The sequence below is a fragment of the Euprymna scolopes genome, chromosome 33 (genome assembly GCF_053919585.1).
Source record: "Euprymna scolopes isolate OS-2025 chromosome 33, ASM5391958v1, whole genome shotgun sequence".
In the NCBI taxonomy this organism is placed as follows: Eukaryota; Metazoa; Mollusca; class Cephalopoda; order Sepiida; family Sepiolidae; genus Euprymna; species Euprymna scolopes.
The window spans coordinates 41,967,425-41,986,798 of record NC_136514.1 but is presented as its reverse complement, the minus strand read 5'-3'; the positions used below and the strand labels follow the sequence as shown (position 1 = coordinate 41,986,798).

General features: G+C 32.3%; 1 pseudogene; it reads left to right on the top strand.

Annotated features, from left to right (window-relative positions):
* The first annotated feature begins 10,398 nt into the window (after positions 1-10,398).
* Positions 10,399-10,515, top strand: LOC145258568 (5S ribosomal RNA; annotated as a pseudogene).
* Positions 10,516-19,374: the final 8,859 nt, after the last annotated feature.

Here is a 19,374-nt window from a genome sequence, read left to right as displayed (position 1 = left end):
CCAATATCCATATTTATTTTTCTCAACTTTTGCTCGTTTCGCAATCTGCAACGAAAAATCTTGTTTTAGTTTATTTGGTGTCTCAGCCGAGACAATCAAATGTCAATAAAAATTGACACATTTTCCTTAAATAAAATAAAGAAAAACAAGCGTGCTTATAGTAGATGTGGCACTTAAATAAATGTGACAATTAGCTTTGAAACAAGTAATAACAACACTATAAGATATCTATGTAACCAAATATATACTTATATGCCATAAAATATACATTTATATAAACTCATCAATATATATATATGTATATATATATATATATATATATATATGTGTGTGTGTTTGTGTTGAAGTAGGTTATATTTGCGATTTATAATTTTATTCATATTTTGCGATAGTATTTTAAAGATTCGTGTATCTAATCTAATCAGAAAAGGAAGATTATATGGTCTATTTTTCTATTTTTATAAGGATGTCCTTTTTCTCTTTCTTGGCCTCCGGACAAAGATCAAAGTGTAATATCTATTGTAATGCTGCAATACACTCTTTGGTCTCGGTTAATGGCGGAAAATCCGTCATGACTGGTACATTTACATTACATTAAATCTTACTTTGTGTATTATTCTGCCCTCGTGGGAAGTCAAGTAAACAAAAACATTGTCGTCAAGATGTTTGCTCTTTTTAAATGTGAACGTTTCGTTCATGTGTTGTCTGTTTTTGTTTGGACAAGTGCCCCTTCTCATTGCATGCATGGCACAGTTTTCTATGGGCTAGGCAATGCTGTGTTTTGGCGCATGTTTCGCAACAAAATAGGCATTCTCTTTTGGAGATTGGTTTCTTCACTCAATTGGCTTCATATACCCTCACCACATCGGCTGTATCTAATCCTATTCTTTGACTGTGGGTTGAGGCCATTTCAGCTGCTCTGCACATGTCTGCACTCTTCTGTAGAGTAAGGTTCTGTATTTTTAACAGATCCTGCTTGGTTAACTGGTCACTGACACCTTCTACAATCTGGTTCGACAGAAGTGAGTCACTGCATCGAGTGCAGAAGTTGCACGTCTTCGACTACTTTTATATCGTTTTAAAACTTATCAAAGGCCCTTAAGTGGCTTTTTTTACCCATTTAGAACTTCTTAAAGCGTCACCGCTCACCAATTTTCGACCAAATTTCAAACAATTATTACAGTTTATAGATCACTTTCTTAACTATATTGTAAAAAAAAAAAATCAATTTTCCTTCAGTAAAACAAAAGTTACTATTAATTTTCTGGTGTTCAAAATCGTAAAAATATGTAAGGAGGTAAGCGATGCTTTTTATGACTGGTTTCCATAGCAACCACGTCGCTCCAGCAACTACTGTTAATACTAATTCACTGCTGTCACGTAAAGAGAGGTACCACGTTAAACAGAGAGATTGAAAGCATTAAAGGGGGGAATTAAGGGGATTTTATTAAACGCAGACGTGTGCCGTACATTGTTAATACATGTGTTTATGGGGGCGAAAAAATAAGACTGAAATTACACAAAGAACAATTAGTTTATTGACATCCCGGAGAAATCATTGATTACAATAGGAAAATGCGAGCATGAAAAGTAATATGGTTATGATTAAACATGGAAAATAAAAGGAATAGTTGTTAAAACTGGAGATGAAAAGGGCAAGATGTTATAGCAAAAAAAAAAATTAATAAATTAATAACTTGAAATATTGCAGCATTAATATTTTTTTTAAATTCATTTTATAACATTTTATAATCAATTCTTAATGCCGCACTATATTAAGTTATAAATTTAGTATATTTTTTACTAGAAGATCTTGTCTGTTTCTTTTCCAGTTTTAACAACTTGCCCTTTAATTTCCATATTTAAGCTTTACCATATTACTTTATATATATATATATATATATATATATATATATATATATATATATATATATATTATAAGGTAAAATTAAAAGCCAAGAACAATGCGAGATTTTTTTTTATATAGAGTAAAGTTAAATGAAAACAAAAGAAATAAATTTCTTTTTTTTTGTTGTTTGTTTTTTCTTTTTCACACAAATTTTAACTCTAAACAACAGTAATTTTTTTTTCTGTTGTATTCAATGGTGTTATAAATCTCAATATATTTCAGACTTATTAGTCCTTTTTCAAGAGAAGACAGCGGAAGAGTGTTCAAAATTGGAAAAGCAGCCGCAGAGTTTGCCACGTGATACCGCGAAATATAGAACAAAAAAGACGTTAGGAGAACGTTAAAATAAATCAGTTGATGTTTGAAATACTTGTTGCGTTTGTGAATCAAGGGAGATGACTATTCAAGCCAGGTTTTTTTTTTCTTTTTAATTATTGTTTTTCTTATGTTTTAAACTTATATTATAAAAGCGGAGCTCAATTCCAGTCTATTGTTTAGTGTGGGAGTATTTTTTGAAATAATTAAAGATTCGAGGATACGAAGTTGACCTACGTTTCTTGAAGAAGCAAGAATGTTGATGTGAAAATCTGGTTCTGAATTAATGCAAGTGCGAATATGTTTATAGGACGACGAAGCAGTAGTGTTTAAGTGCTCTTTAATGCGGTGATGAAGCAATCTGATAGTGCTTCCGATGTAAGATGCACTGCATTTAGCGCATTGTAGGTCGTAAACAACGTGGTTCTTAAAGCATAAACCTGTGTGTGATATTGGGCAATTAGAGAGTGAACAAGGGGAAGGTGTATGCGATGGATGTTTTCGGTTGAGCTGTTGTCTTAAAGTAGATCCAGTGTGGATGAGTTGAATGTTGAGTCCCTCGCTGCGGATGGCTTTTCGGATTGAAGATGAGATTTTGTCACTGAGGAAGGGTAGTTTTAGAAAACAATTGTTAGAGAAGGGTCGGGTGTTGCGTTTTTTCTTTTTAAGTGAGGATAGGATCGTATTAGGGTAGCCGTTTAGTGAGAGGGTCTGTAGGAAATTGTTAGTGTGTGTATGTTTGTCGGAGATGTTAGTGCATTTGTCTTGTATGCGTGAGATTTCGGCATGTGCGTAGTTTAGTTTGTCCTTAAGAGGTAGTGCAGATTTGAAATGTACGAAGAGGCGTTTGCTGGCGGGTTTTCTGTAGAATTCAGTGCATATGGCACCATTTTTTTTTATTTGTATTTTAAAATCAAGTAGAGAAAGAGATTCAGAAGAGTCTGGGTGTTCTATAGTAAATTTTAAGTTTGGGTCGGCGTTATTGAATTTGTGGAAAATGTTAATAGCTTCTTCGCGGGAGTATGTGATAATTAAAATGTCATCGATATATCTAGTAAAAAGGAGATAAGAGTAGCAGGTACTAAGGGTGTGTCTTTCGAGTTTGTCCATATAAGCAATGGCAAGTATACCGGATAGACTGGAGCCCATGGGTAGTCCAGATACTTGTTTGAACGTGTTTTGTAGGAAAGTAAAGTAAGTGTTGTCTACTATAATACGGAGGAGTTGTAAGAGATCTCCTGGAGTAATTCCGAAGCATTGTGGGTTTTTAGATGCTATAATGTCTGCCATGAGATTGATGGCTGGATGTGCAGGAATGGAAGTGTATAAAGAAACGACGTCTAGGCTAAATGGGTATCTGTATAGTTTGAGTAGATGGTGTGGTAGATCGTTGAGTCTGTTAATTACTTGGTTGGAACTACTAACATGGGCTGGGAAGGTAGAGAGTAGAAGTTTAAGTAGGCGGGATATTAACCAAGAGATTTTATAAAGGGGACCGTTAACGCTTGAAACAATGGGTCTGATCTGTGTGTGTGTGCTATTTTTGTGGGTTTTAATAAGGTGATAAAAGGTAGGTAATTTGCTGTATTTAGTAATAAAATTTAGTCTGTGTTGTTTTGGGAGATTTCTTTTAAAACAAATTTGAGACCATGTTTTGTTAATGGTGTTCTCAATACGAGCAGCAGTGATATTATGTGCTGGGGTGTAAAGGTCGGTATTGGAAAGATGCTCTATAGCAAGGTTGTTATAAGATTCCTGTGATATAACGCAAAATTCTCTGCCCTTATCAGAGGGTAAGTAAACTAAATCTTTGTCTTTAAGGGATTTAAGGGTGAGGTATTGGTTCCTAATAAGATTGGGGGTAATATGGTGTTGTTCGCGTTCAAGTATTCTGAGGATTTTATGCTTTAACCTTGAAAGTTTTAGATCTAGTGGAATATTATTAGGAGGTGGGTATAAAGGGTGATCAAGCTGAAAAACAGGAAAAGAGGTGTTGTGATTACCTGAGAGGTTGAGGGGGGTGTCCTTGTTATCGTGCGGGGCAAAAGCGTGCAGCCATTTAAGGTGGTAAGCAGTTCTGCAGAACTGCGTTTCTATGTTGAGTTTAGCTTTATCCGTCAGTTTCATTGTGGTGATAAACTTAGGGCCAAGTGAAAGGAGATCCGTTTCAGTTGTGGAAAGAGAGTTAGTGAGGTCAGTTACGAGAAGATGATCTTTAAGGGACTTGTCGGTGGAAGAATCTTGTGAATTATGTATGTGTCTGTTGTAGACCGGTTTATTAGTTTTCTGTTTAAGCCAAGTAAATTTGCGTATGAGACGTTTCTGTTCATTGTTGAAGCTGGAATGGTATGCGCGGTCGATCAGAGATTGGATGTTGTTTAGCGAATGACCGTTAGGGGTAGATGAAGTGAGGGAATTCCGGAGGTTCTTGACTGAATTAATATGGCCATGTAGAGTCCGGTGGTGTTGCTTAATGATAATTTTGAAGCAATAGTCATATATAAATTGTCGTGAAGTGTGTAGAAAACGGAAACATGTTGGCAGATTTATGTTCCTGATTGTGTTAGGAATAATTTTGTTTTTACGGCATTTTTTCAAAAAGTAGATTTGGCAGTTGACTCTAGCGCGTTTTTCCGTAGTTTTGAAGATGCTTACATCGGAAGCACTACCAGATTGCTTCATCACCGCATTAAAGAGCACTTAAACACTACTGCTTCGTCGTTCTATAAACATATTCGCACTTGCATTAATTCAGAACCAGATTTTCACATCAACATTCTTGCTTCTTCAAGAAACGTAGGTCAACTTCGTATCCTCGAATCTTTAATTATTTCAAAAAATACTCCCACACTAAACAATAGACTGGAATTGAGCTCCGCTTTTATAATATAAGTTTAAAACATAAGAAAAACAATAATTAAAAAGAAAAAAAAAACCTTGCTTGAATAGTCATCTCCCTTGATTCACAAACGTAAAAAGTATTTCAAACATCAACTGATTTATTTTAACGTTCTCCTAACGTCATTTTTTGTTCTATATTTCGCGGTATCACGTGGCAAACTCTGCGGCTGCTTTTCCAATTTTGAACACTCTTCCGCTGTCTTTTCTTGAAAAAGGACTAATAAGTCTGAAATATATTGAGATTTATAACACCATTGAATACAACAGAAAAAAATTTTAATGTTGTTTAGAGTTAAAATTTGTGTGAAAAAGAAAAAAACAAACAACAACAAAAAAAGAAATGTATTTCTTTTGTTTTCATTTAACTTTACTCTATATAAAAAAAAATCTCGCATTGTTCTTGGCTTTTAATTTTACCTTATAATTTTCTTCAACAATGCTTCAAGCAATCTACAACCTACTTATATATATATATATATATATATATATATATATATATATATATATATATATATATATACAACCACGCTTTTTTAACATTTTTTGATCCCCCTCACCACTACTAGAACTTTTTCCAACACCTCTCTTTACCTGGAGTTCTGTAGTACACCACTTTGGCACACCCGGATAATGCGGGGTAACCCTGGTTTGTTATTCCTAAAAGAGCCTGATAAATATAATTGAATGATAATTAATCTTTTTACGAAACATCTCATTCATTAAATAATATATATATATATATATATATATATATATATATATATATTATTTAATGATAATGATCCCTATCTTAGGCTGAGAATTTGCAAAGTGATACACAAATTACCATCAGCGTATGAAGGGATACGCTTTGTGTAAACACATTGAGTTTAGGAATTTGGACCATATCAAAACATTGTTAATTCACTGCCCGCATAGCAGCAGCCATATAGCGCAACGTTTAGAAGCTCCGGCTGTTGTTTGGGCGATCGGGTTTCGATCCTGGCTTGAGGTAGTTGCTTGTCTAGCCGCACTTATGAGCTGTGAAACAGTACTGTATGTGGATGACTATATACATACACTATATATATATATATATATATATATATATATATATATATATATATATATATATATATAAACTCAAATGAACTTGTATCGGTTGTTTTAACCCAATATCCGGTTTACAACTTCCGGTTGTGCATGCGTACATAAACATAAACTCATAACTGCGTAAACAAATAAACACAAATCGCTGAACCGGTTTCGTTCGAACAAACGGACGTCGTTATTATCTTAAATTTATTGAATAAAAAACGTCAAGATATGGGAAGCAAGCGCAAAACGTGATTACAAATAATGCGTATAAGCAACGACCTGTTTCATATATGCGATATATATTATACTAAATAATCAACACAAGAAAACGTATTGTCTAACGTGTACGTTTTCAACGTCCCAATTTTTTTCGCGTTTTAATTATTCAAATAAATAATTGTTAATAATCTATGCCTTTTTTTACATTGTTCATCTTCGTATTACGTTTAAGTTATTTTAACGCAATTTTCTTACAAATAAATCTACTTTCACCCGTTGACAACCATAAGAACATTTTACAACGGCGATTTGCTCACCGCCTTCCTTTTTTTAAATTTATTCTCCATTTTTTAATACACCTTGTTTAAAAACATTCATACATTTTCTTTCTACACTACTAACATAAATAAATAATTCCGAAAATATGTTTTTTTTAAATTGTGTTACAAATAAATAATCAACGCGGCAATAAAAAGAATTGCTTTACTGTGTACGTTTTCAGCGACCTAATTGTTTTTTTATTTTTGCGTTTAATTTAAAGATATATCAAAATTTGTCAAGCTCATACATTAATTCCATTGCTAATATAATATAGTGACCCAACGGTAACGAGTAGTCTAGTCTAGTATATATATATATATATATATATATATATATATATATATATATATATATATATATATATATATATATATATATATATATATACATATATATATATATATATATGTATATCTATATCTCTCTCTCTCTCTCTATATATATATATATATATATATATATAGAGAGAGAGAGAGAGAGAGATGTTTTTATTTGTTTTTGTTAGCGATACTCATTGAACGAATTCAATTATTTATACGAAAGTGCATTTTTACCTAAATGCGAGTTGGGAATAATTTTCCCTTTGACCAATTTGGTACCCCCTAAATGGGGAGCGGCATATATATATATAATTTTTAAAATATATATATATATATATATATATATATATATATATATTATATTTTAAAAATAATATATATATATTTTAAAAATAATATATATATATATATTATATATATATATATATATATATATATATATATATATATATATATATAAATTGTTCAGAATTGGTTAGATTAATCTATCGCTTATAATGAATCCAAAAAATAAGAAAGTACTCGAACTTATAACGCTTACATCAGACAATCCCTGTCAGAAACGATCAAAAACAGGGTACTTCTGCAGTTTAAATCCCGTTTTTCTGAGTCTCGGTAGAGTGATGAAACCGTCGGATTATAAAAGCGAACAGAAATAAATACAGAAACGAAAAAAGAAAGAAAATAAAAAACATCCAATCGTAATAAATTCGTAAAATTTACTGTTATATTTTTCATTGTAAAATGTATTTGTTTTTTTTTAGTATTTTTGGCAGTAAAAGTTTTGTTTCTTTGATTTAGTGGATAAATATTTTTTTTACGTAGAAAGAAAAAAATTATTTTGTATGAAAATTAATATTTGTTTTATTTAATGATAAAGTATTGTTTTTTGTTTTAAAGTACAATCAATTTTATTAATATATATATATATATATATATATATATATATATATATATATATATATATATATATTCATAACATGTTTGTGATTCGACTCGATATTGCCATAGGTTATGCGCTGCCGTATTTAGGCCCACTTATATAGTTATCTAAAAAAAATATTGATATTCGAAATTGGGAGAAGGTGTCATGCCACAGAGAGGTCAGTATCTACATTGACGCTTACTACACCTCCAGCCGAAAGGTCGGTAAAATTTCGTTGTTTCAGGATACACTTCTGATTGCATTTTTCTTTTTTTTTTTGACATCTCTCTGCTACCAGCACCCGGTTTTCTTGGCAGAACGGGAAGACCGTTTCCGGGGACTTCATAATAGCTTCCCACCTGGAATTGTTTATTTTCCTTATTGTCATAAAATAATACTTGTTGTTTAAAGCACAATGATACTCTGCTTTTTCATTCGGTGTTATTTTTTCTTCTTCAAATTTGTTGTCGTCTGCTCGTTCATGTCTCTTTTTGTCACTTAGTTCCTATCTCAGTGAATAAGCTCATTTCGTATTTACCGGCCCGGTTTTCGACGTCCACCGGGCGTTACCGAGTCAGATTCACGAAAAAAACAAAAACAAAAAAAAACGGGATTTAAACGCAGAAGTACAAAAACAGAATTAATAAAAAAAAAAAGAAACCGTCTATTTAGTGACATATGATTACAGGAAAAAGTCCTATTTCTCTTTCTCTTTCTCTCTCTCTCTCTCTCTCTCTCTCTATATATATATATATATATATATATATATATACATATATATATATATATGTGTATATATACTGTACTTTTTTACTTCATATATATATATTTATATATGAAGTAATATAATTATTTTCACAGCCAAACAACGTCACGGCTAACAAGAGCATGAAAGCCAACAAGCTGAGAGTCCAAGACTCAATTTCGCCTTCATTTTGGCTCATCAATTAGACATATCTACATATCTAAACCCGGGATTCGAAACCCAAGCTTCTTGCATGAGAGGTAAGCATTCAGCCAACTGTGGAAACGCCCCACGCACAAGAAAGAGTATTGACTAACACAGGTCAAGCAAACCGCGGCGAAATCCGACTATGGAACGGACCTACTTCGTCTCGACAAGGAACGTGGTACACCAACCAGCTATAACCCAAGCCGATGTCTCACAGGTAGGAATTTTCAACTCGTTAGGACGGCGCCTTCCAGCAATGCTAAACTAGCGAGCAATTAGTAATATAATTTTTCAGAATCTGGAAGATTATATAATTATTTCCACTGCCAAACAAGGCCGCAGCTTACGAGAGCCATGACAGCCAAGAAACCGGAAGTCCATGACTCGAGTTTCGCCTTCATTTGGGCTAAGCAGTTAGCCATATCCGTACCCGAACCTCTTACATGGGAGGCAAGCACGCTATCAACTGAAATGTATATATATATATATATGTATATATATATATATAAATGTGTGTGTGTGTGCGTGTGCGTGTGCGTGTGTGTGTGAATATATATACACATCTCTGTATATTAATATATATATATGAATATACATAGATATGTGCATATATATATATATATATATATATATATATATATATATTTAAGATGGTTATGGAATGATTTATTACTTTTTAAGGAGGTTAGTAAAAAAAAATTGGTTCAATTATTAAATATGATAAAAAAATCTTCAAATCACATAAAGTGCGATTGGATTTATGTTACAAATCTGTGTGTATGTATTGTGTGGGTGTGCATTGTGTCTGTGGGTATTATGTGTGTGTGTATGCGTGTGCATGTTGTCCACGTTCTAGGTTTACATCTCATGATTATCTGCAAATAGAACTGGCTCGAATAGAAACTGAATCCGTCCGGACGCACAGTACATTGCCGAACGCGAACCTATCAAGCTAGATATGCACGTGAGCAGAATTGCTTCGCCCAGAAAGCATATACGGAGGGCGTAACACGCGTGCACTTGTTTGCCACAAGAGTAACCGCATAATTACCCCTATTTCTGCATACAATTATACCTAATTGCATCACTGCTCTACGTCACGCAACGCTAACGCCAGATTTGGCGCACACGGTTAAGTAACATTAAGTACAATAACCAGCTCGAAATCTTCCCTATCGTATGCACTTAGGGTAGAGATTTCAGAATGTAGCTAGCCTTATCTTTATAGTCATATCTAATTATCTATTATCACTGCGACTATGCCATTATATATATATATATATATATATATATATATACATATATATATATACATATATATACATATATATATATATATATATATACATATATATACATATATATATATATATATACATATATATATATATATATATATATATATATATATATATATATATATATATATATATATATATATATATATATATATATATATATATATGGCATAATCACGTTGACACACCGGTTCTCGTCAGATCACCGAAGTTAAGCAACGTTGAGCCTGGCTAATACCAGATGGGTGACCATTTGGGAATTCTAGGCGCTGTATGTGCTCTCCGCTTATCTCGGCATTGTTTCCAGTCGTCTTGTACCTCAACTTGCCACTGGTATGCAACAATGTTGACTCAGGAGAGGCGTGGTTAGAGGTTGCGCAATCTTGCCACACAAATTTCACGCGCAGGCACCCTTACAGTGGGTATCCATAGTCTGTCAAGACTGATGGAAGCCTTCATATATATATATATATATATATATATATATATATATATGGGGGATGGGACAATTCCAGTATTTTTCGCGATTCAAATACAGTTACCGATTCCGATTCTGATTCTTTATAAACCGCTAAATATTTAACTGTAAAAGTGTTATTTTGTCCCGATTACTGTAAAAAAACACACACATCTTAAATGTGCATATATTTTCTCAGACGTAAAAAAAATATATCACTTGTGACGGGTTGGTCTCGAGATTTTTGTCTTACTGGAAGTTTAAATCAATAAATATTTATCATTCTATACAAGCAGTGGAAGTTGACTGTGAAACCAAAATCAAATAAAAAAGATAATTAAGTGAATCTGTTTTAGCATCGAAATCAGGCGCAAATTTTTCCGATTCCAACACCTATTCCGATACACCAAAAGCTCCGATTTCTTCGATTCCCGATTCCGATGAATCGTCTCTCTCTCCCTCTCTCACTCTCTCTCTCTTTATATATATATATATACATATATGAATATATATATATATATGTGTGTGTGTGTGTTTGTGTGTGTGTGTGTGTGTGTGTGTGCTTTACACCAAAAGCTCCGATTTCTTCGATTCCCGATTCCGATGAATCGTCTCTCTCTCCCTCTCTCACTCTCTCTCTCTCTCTCTTTATATATATATATATACATATATGAATATATATATGTGTGTGTGTGTGTGTGTGTGTGTGTGTGTGTGTGTGTGTGCTTTTGCGATGGGACGATTTCAATACTTTTTCCCGATTCCGAAACAATTACTGATTCAGTATAAAATTCAAGATTCTGATTTTTTTTTAAATCTGTAAATATTTAATCATGAAGTACTTTTTTTTCTGTATTACCGTATAAAACAATTCTTTATCTAGCAATTTCCAATCAACTACGAGTAAAACATTAGAGAAAAATGTTTAGAAAGATCTACACTTGTAATATACGCACTCCTCTTAGATGTAGTTTCAGTTTTGCAAAACACATACGAACATTACACGAGGGGTGGGTACAATCATTTGTGTATTTTAAAAATATCGAATTTTTAAATGAATTTTATGAGATTCGGACTAAGAATCGGTACTTGTATCACAATTGGTAATTTAGAAACGAATCAGTAATTGTTTCGAAATCGTCCTACCACTCGTGCATATATATATATATATATATATATATATATATATATATATATATAAAATAAAATAAAAGTTACAATAAGTTTACTAAGGTAATCAAAATGGTAAACGTAAAATATATTATAAATATTAAAGAGTTAATATTTACAAGTAAAATAAACTTTTTTTTTTATTCATCCAGCCTTGACAGACGTGTTTAAAATATTACCTCCAGTACTTTTCTTTTAATGATTTGGAATTCATTCCATTTGCGCTTTTTTCCAAGGAACTCTGCCTTTTGGATTATTTTGGACCATTTGGAATTTACCCAGTGGATTGAAATTTTAAATTCGACCGTTTTTGGATTTTTCCATTTTTGGATTTTTACCCTTCACCGGACTATCCATTCATGTGAAATCTTTTTATTATTTTTCTTTTGCCTCCTGTTCCCCTTACCTCACCCTTTTTTTAACCAAGTAAGATCTTTGACTTACTTGTAGTTTCATTAAATACTTTTATATGCAAAATCCGATCCTGCATTTTGCTAATTCCTGCCCTCTGATGAGAAGGAGAGTATTTCTTCGAAACTCCGCGGATTAAGGACTATCCACTTATCTTGTGCTTCCTTTTTTAAAATTAAATATGTTTTTAACTCTTTTTCAAGATGTCTTTTAACATATCTTATTAATCATTTGTTCATATATATATATATATATATATATATATATATATATATATATATATAAGCTTCGCTACAGTGGTATGACAATATTTATATCTGTAGCTATAAAGAACTTAACTACAGATCGAAACATAGTTATGCTAGTGTAGTGAAACATGTACTCGTATATTTTCGCAAGATGCCCCATGGGGAAATATCTGTTGTTTTCGCGCTGAACAGTGAGCAACTGAGACCAATGAATGGTTCAAAGCGACAATTTAGTACATATTCTCTCGCGGCAATTCTATTGCAAATCCCACTCTCCCCAATGGCTTACTTCTACTTGAGCAGCTGCTATTGCACAAAGGCAGCATGCATACCTCAGATTTAACCGACATAAGTCCAGTACAAACAGAGAAAAAGTAGATAGAAGCTAGAAGTGAGAGTATTTTTTTAATAGCGACAGCTAAGAGAAAATATACTGAAACCATAAGAAAACCCATCGAAGCACAGAAATTAAGAACCCGTGATTTCTGGAAAATCTATAATAGTGTAGTAAATAATGGGCAATCAACAATTCCCCTACTATCAAACAATCATTAGGTTGTTTGCACGGCAACCGAGAAGGCTAATATGCTTGCCAGTAGGTTGACCTCATCTCCGCATTGGACCAAGCTAACCACTCCTTCTTTGACTTTCCTTTACGGACTGATGCCGGAATTGATTATCTGAAATTTACTTCTTCTTAGATGCATGACTCATACAAAACCTAGCCGCCTCAAAAGCATGTGGACCCAATCTAATCCCTGCTGTGCTATTAAAAAGTGCTCTGTTGAGGTTGATCCAGACATATCCAAACTTTACAACACATGTCTTAACGAATCTTGCTTTCCTGACTGCTGGAAAACTGCTTCTGTGGTACCAGTTTATAAGAATTCTAACGAAAGAACTAACCCATTAAATTATCGCCCCATTAGCCTCCTCCTGCTTTTCACCAAAATGTTTGAGTCCATAATTAACCAAGCTCTAGTTCCTCACGTTACAGTTTCTAAACTTCTGACCGACCAACAATATGGATTAAGGCAAACCTGTTCTGCAGTAGATATCCTAACTGTAATCTCTGAATGTATATACTATACACTGGACAAAGCAGGGAAGGGTAGAGCGGTAACAATAGATATATCTAAGGCTTTTAACATGTAATGGCACGATGGGCTCCTCAGGAAAATCAGATCATACGGAATCATTGGACGAATACTTAACATAATTAAACCCTTTTAAAATGAGAGAAGAATCCAGGTTGTCCTCGACGGTCGTACATCGAAATAGTATAATATAAATGCGGCAGTACCTCAGAGGTGTCTCCTGAGACTTTTATTATTCCTTATATTCATAAATTACCCCCTTGATTAAATTGTCTATGAGATGGTTATATTTGTTGATGACAGCACGCTCAATAAGAGACACGAGGAAGAAACAAAGGATATGACAGAAAAACTAGTAAACTTTACTAATAGTGTTACTTTGGTACATGCGCGAAGTGAAACATTTATGGTTCTAAATCGCTGAATTTTTAACCTTCCGAAGCCACCTTTCGACTTGGGTTAGAGCGCTAAACCTTCTGGTTTTAATTCTAGCGTATAATACGCAGAACATATTATTTATAATAATTTTAATAATTACTTTTTATTATGTAATAATTAAGAGAGATTTGGCTCTATAGTAATAAATGAGTAATTTACATGGATTAATATATAATATGTATGCGTATTTAACGACGGAGCAACGCCGGGCAGCCTGCTAGTATATATATATATATATATACATACATACATATACATATATACATATATATACATATATATACATACATATATACAAATATATACATATATATATATATATATATATATATATACTAGAAGGCTGCCTATATATATATATATATATATATATATATATATATATATATATATATATAAATATATATACTAAAAGGCTGCCTGACTAGTAGGTTGCCTGTCGTTGCCCTGAATTGTTTTATACAAATAGGATAAGCTTCATACTACTTGTTTTCTGTGGTGCATTAACCTGCAAAATTTATTGTTTATGTTCCAAACCTCCTCCCTCTGATGAGAAGTATTGTATTCTTTGAAACTCCATGGAATAAGTTTCTTCTAGGTTTCTTTGTATTCCTTATCGAATAATTAAAATTTTGTATTCTTTCCTTATAGCTATATAAGATTTTTTTTAGAAAATTTGAATAAAGTTTCAATATGAAGATTTTTATTCTATGTTATATATATATATATATATATATATATATATATATATATATATATATATATACAAATGTAAATGTTGGTTCGTTCGGAGTTAATTGTCTAAAAAACCACTGGACGGATGGCTTCCACGTTTTGGTATAATATGTTTACTATATCCATGTGTGTTTTTATATATTCCTTTTTAATTATAACATTATACTTAATTTTTCTATGATAAATAGGTGGATTTCTTTTTACCGAGAGGCTATTTTTTTTATTTAGGGACAATTATTTATCACCGCTTCCTGTCACGTGACCAGTGTTACAATTTAGCGGTTTCCCTTCTAGATCTGGAGATTTCGTTTACAATCTAGCGGGAAATTCTAGAAAATCTGGAGGTATTTGGCACCCAGAGACACCCGCACTAGATTGCTTGAAAATACTTTAAAACATAAAATAAACTCATGCAGGTAAGTAAAAAAAAGTAGCATTTATTGCCTTTGGTAACAGTTATTTATTAATTATTTGTTTTGTTTTTCACCTTTTTTCGACTAACCATTCTTAAATCTCACTATAAAATCGATTTTTCCAAGTACATTTTAGGTGGGGGGGCATTTCAATCTCCCCGAAGGGGTTTGTATTACTGCACACAGGTTTGTATTACTGTACACATAGATTCGAAAAAGTTGTCAAAAAACAAATATATAACAAATAAATGTTATCAAAGGACAAAATAAGTTACTTTTCTGCCAAACTGGCTAGCGATTTTCTGGACATTTCTTTCTCCTGATCTCGCGGGTTTTTTTAAAATCTCAGTTGACAACATTGCATCACTAAATAAACACCACAGGCTTAATGTAAACAGAATGTGTTTACAATATGGTAAATTTTCAATGGGTTTATTGATAATGTAACCATGTGATTGAACTTTAATTTAAATTAACCACACGTGGTCGCAAAATGAATGCCGACGCTCAAAGTGTATACACATTTTGATTCCTCCCTTTACTTAAAAATTCACCAAAAATCAGGAAATTAACGAATTTTAATGACAATTGCAGTATTTTTCAAATCATGATCGCAGAATATAATGAACTAATTATTTTTACTTAACTCTTGGTGCAAATGTTTTATTTTGTTTAAACAAAAAATACCTTTACTAAAGTTATGGTTTTCAGTAGTAAATAAAAAACGCAAGAATTTATTTTTGCTTTTTTTAAAGCATCGTAATTTGTAACAATAAAAAATAATTTTTACAGTAACATTACGAAAAAAGCCCCTAAAGTCCGTATTAATGTATTCGATACAACTTGAAGAAAAATGAATTACCGGATACTATTCAGGAAATTAAAGATTCAATTAGATTCCTATTTCAGTCACCTAAATTATTTAAGGTGAAATGAGTTTAGGAGTTTATAACCAAACCTAAATATTTTTTTTTGTAAATATCCAGATACGCTACTACAGAACACCGACCACTCTAATTTGTTTGGGGGGGGATGTGATGTTGGGGCGCGCGCGCCCCCAATGTACAAAGTAAAATCTTCGGAAAATGCTAAATGGTGTTCTAATTGGTAAATGTCGGTGCGTTACTTACGGAAAATTTGAAAATTCGATGTTCCAGGTAAAAAAAAAACAGATAAAGTACCCCCCCACTTCAACTTGGTGTGCTTTCCTTTTCTTATTTTATTTCTTTTTCAGCTAATTTTAAATTTTCCACCCAAAAAGCGCTATAATGTATTTTTGAAAATTAGAAAATTCTATGTCCTGGAAAAAAAATCCCCTCCCCCAACATAGTTTGCTTGGTGAAGCCGTCGTTTATTCTACAGCGTGCATGCGCGTAGCATAAACGGATGTTGCAAAATGGTGGAAAGAAGTTCGTGGGTTCAGGGGTAAATACCATGCAAACGGTAAATTTGCCCCAAGTTTGACTATCAGATTCGTTGTCAGCGACCTCAATTACCTATAAAAAAACAAATTAGAGTGGTCGGTGTTCTGTAGTAGCGTATCTGGATATTTACCTCTTTTTTTTTTCTTGCTTAAAAAAATAGCATTAATACAGTAAGTTAGGTAAACTGACTTTTTCGTTTAAAAATGGAATTATTTCCCTTTCGCTATTAACTTTTTTTTTAAATTTTTTTTTTTGAGTAAATCTTTTGTGGGGTTTGTATTACTGTACACATAGATTCGAAAAAGTTGTCAAAAAAGAAATATATAACAAATAAATGTTATCAAAGGCAAGATAAGTTACTTTTCTACCAAACTGGATATATTTTTCGTGTTTTTATTCAATGTAACATGTTTATTCAGCTAGAAAAACATACAATGTTTACCGATGTATTGGAACATTCAAGATGGCGTCTGATTCTCTCTTTAACACGGTAAGTGTGGGAACAGATGTTATGAATAAAAAACCGGATAAAATACTGTTAAAAACTCGCTCAATATATGTTACCGTGACATAGGTTGACATATATTCGGCGGGTTTTTAATAGTATTGTGTATAGTTTTTTATTTATAACACCTTTTTCTATACTTACGGTGTTAAAGAGGGTGTGAGACGCCATCTTGAATTTTCGAATACATCGGTAAACACTGTATGTTTTTCGAGCTGAATAAATATGTTACATTGAATAAAGACACAAAAAATATATCCAGTTTGGCAGAAAAGTAACTTATCTTGCCTTTGATAACATTTATTTGTTATATATTTGTTTTTTGACAACTTTTTCGAATCTATGTGTACATTAATACAAACACCCATTTTGTGTTTTATATACATAAAGTACAATTGTTGAATGTTACTGTTTTGATTATACTTGTTTGGGGGGGCACAATTAAAAAATTAAGAAAGATTCAAATTATGTATATGTCTATATATATATGTATATATATATATATATTTTATATATATATATATATATATATATATATATATATATATATATATATATGATGTAAGCGTCTCTACAGATGATTGCCCTCTCAAGTTTCATATGCTGGGTCAAATAGCCTCTCATGTGATGCATTTAAAGCCCGGCGGCTGATTTACTAGAAAGATGACAAACATGACTAAAAAAATCAAAGTTTAAACAGGATTGATTAGATACGGATGAATGAAAACTCTTTGTGTGCACGACAAGATGTATCAGAATTTTTGTAGGAATTTTGGACACCCCTAACACGAAACTGCGAATAAAATATAAAAAACTCGTAATTTCTCTTTTAAAAGTGGGTTGTTTATTTTCTTTGTGGATTATACTTGCAAAATAAACTATTAAAGTTGTTTTAAAAGTAATAGAAATATTTTTTTATTTTTTGAAAAACAGTAATGAATTTTACGAACTCAATATTTTTCAATTTTTAAACTTTAAAAATCTATCAAAATTTTTCTATTGATTCTATTTTTACGATATTGTCAGGGTCAATATAAAATTTTATGCTATTTCGAATAAACCGAATATAATATTTTAGACAAACGTTTTGCTTTAATTCACGCCCCTACCTCGATTTTCAAGTGTTTATTAAAAAGTGAATAATTAATTTACTCACCAAAGTGTTATATATCACAAATTGAAGAAAAAAGGTCAATAAGTAATATATTCAAATTAAAAAAAAAGAAGTAGTGTTTTTTTTAGAAATTTACCTGTAAAGTTCAAAGTTTAAAACCTTTTTTAAACCACGTTGTTTGTTTTTTCTTTTGCTTTTTTTTCTTTTAATAAAACCTTTGTCCTTGCTCCTTTAATTGAAAAAAAATTAGGGCTTGAATTACATTTTTCGAGTAGTTATAAGCTTGGAAAAACAGGGGGGTCGAATAATTCATGCCTCCCATTTTGAATTGTCTATTAACAAGTAAATCATTAATTTACTCACCAAAGTGTTATATGTCACAAATTGAAGAGAAACGGTCAATAAATAATTTATTCAAATTTAAAACAAAAAAAGTAGTGTTTTTTTAGAAATTTACCTGTAAAGTCCGAAGTTTAAAACATTTTATTTAAAAAAAACACGTAGTTTGTTTTTATGTTCTTTTTAATGAAACCTTGGTCCTTGCTCCTTTAATTGAAAAAAGAATTAGGGCTTGAATTACATTTTTCGAGGAGTTATAATCTTGGAAAGACGGGGTGGAATTATTCACTATTTTTCACGAAATTTCTGACACACCTAGTGCACGACCATATGCATATAAAGTCCAGACGCTAACCTGCATACCTTACCGCATATAACACACACTGTGTTCTCAGGTTGGCGGGAAACATTGGATTACGATGGTCTACCATCGGATGAAAAACACGTCCACACGTTTCACAGATCCAAGTTGTATGGTCGCATGGAAAATTCTCTAGATTTCTGTTCCTAAAATCCTTTTTCAGTTTTGCATGCTCCATCCTCTAGATATGAAACGCAGCAGCCAGATTGTTTTTATCGATTCCCGCCAAGAGCTATAGTAAACCGCAGTTGCTTCCAACGTGTCGACATCAATATTCATATCCTTGAGATTGCTTTTGAAACCATCCCTGTAGCGTTTTCCGGACAAATGATGTGCACGCTTACCACTCGAATGTTTTCCGCAGAAGAGGTGAATTGGTAGGCGACTGCAATCCATACATGCAAGGCGACGTACTCATCGAAATT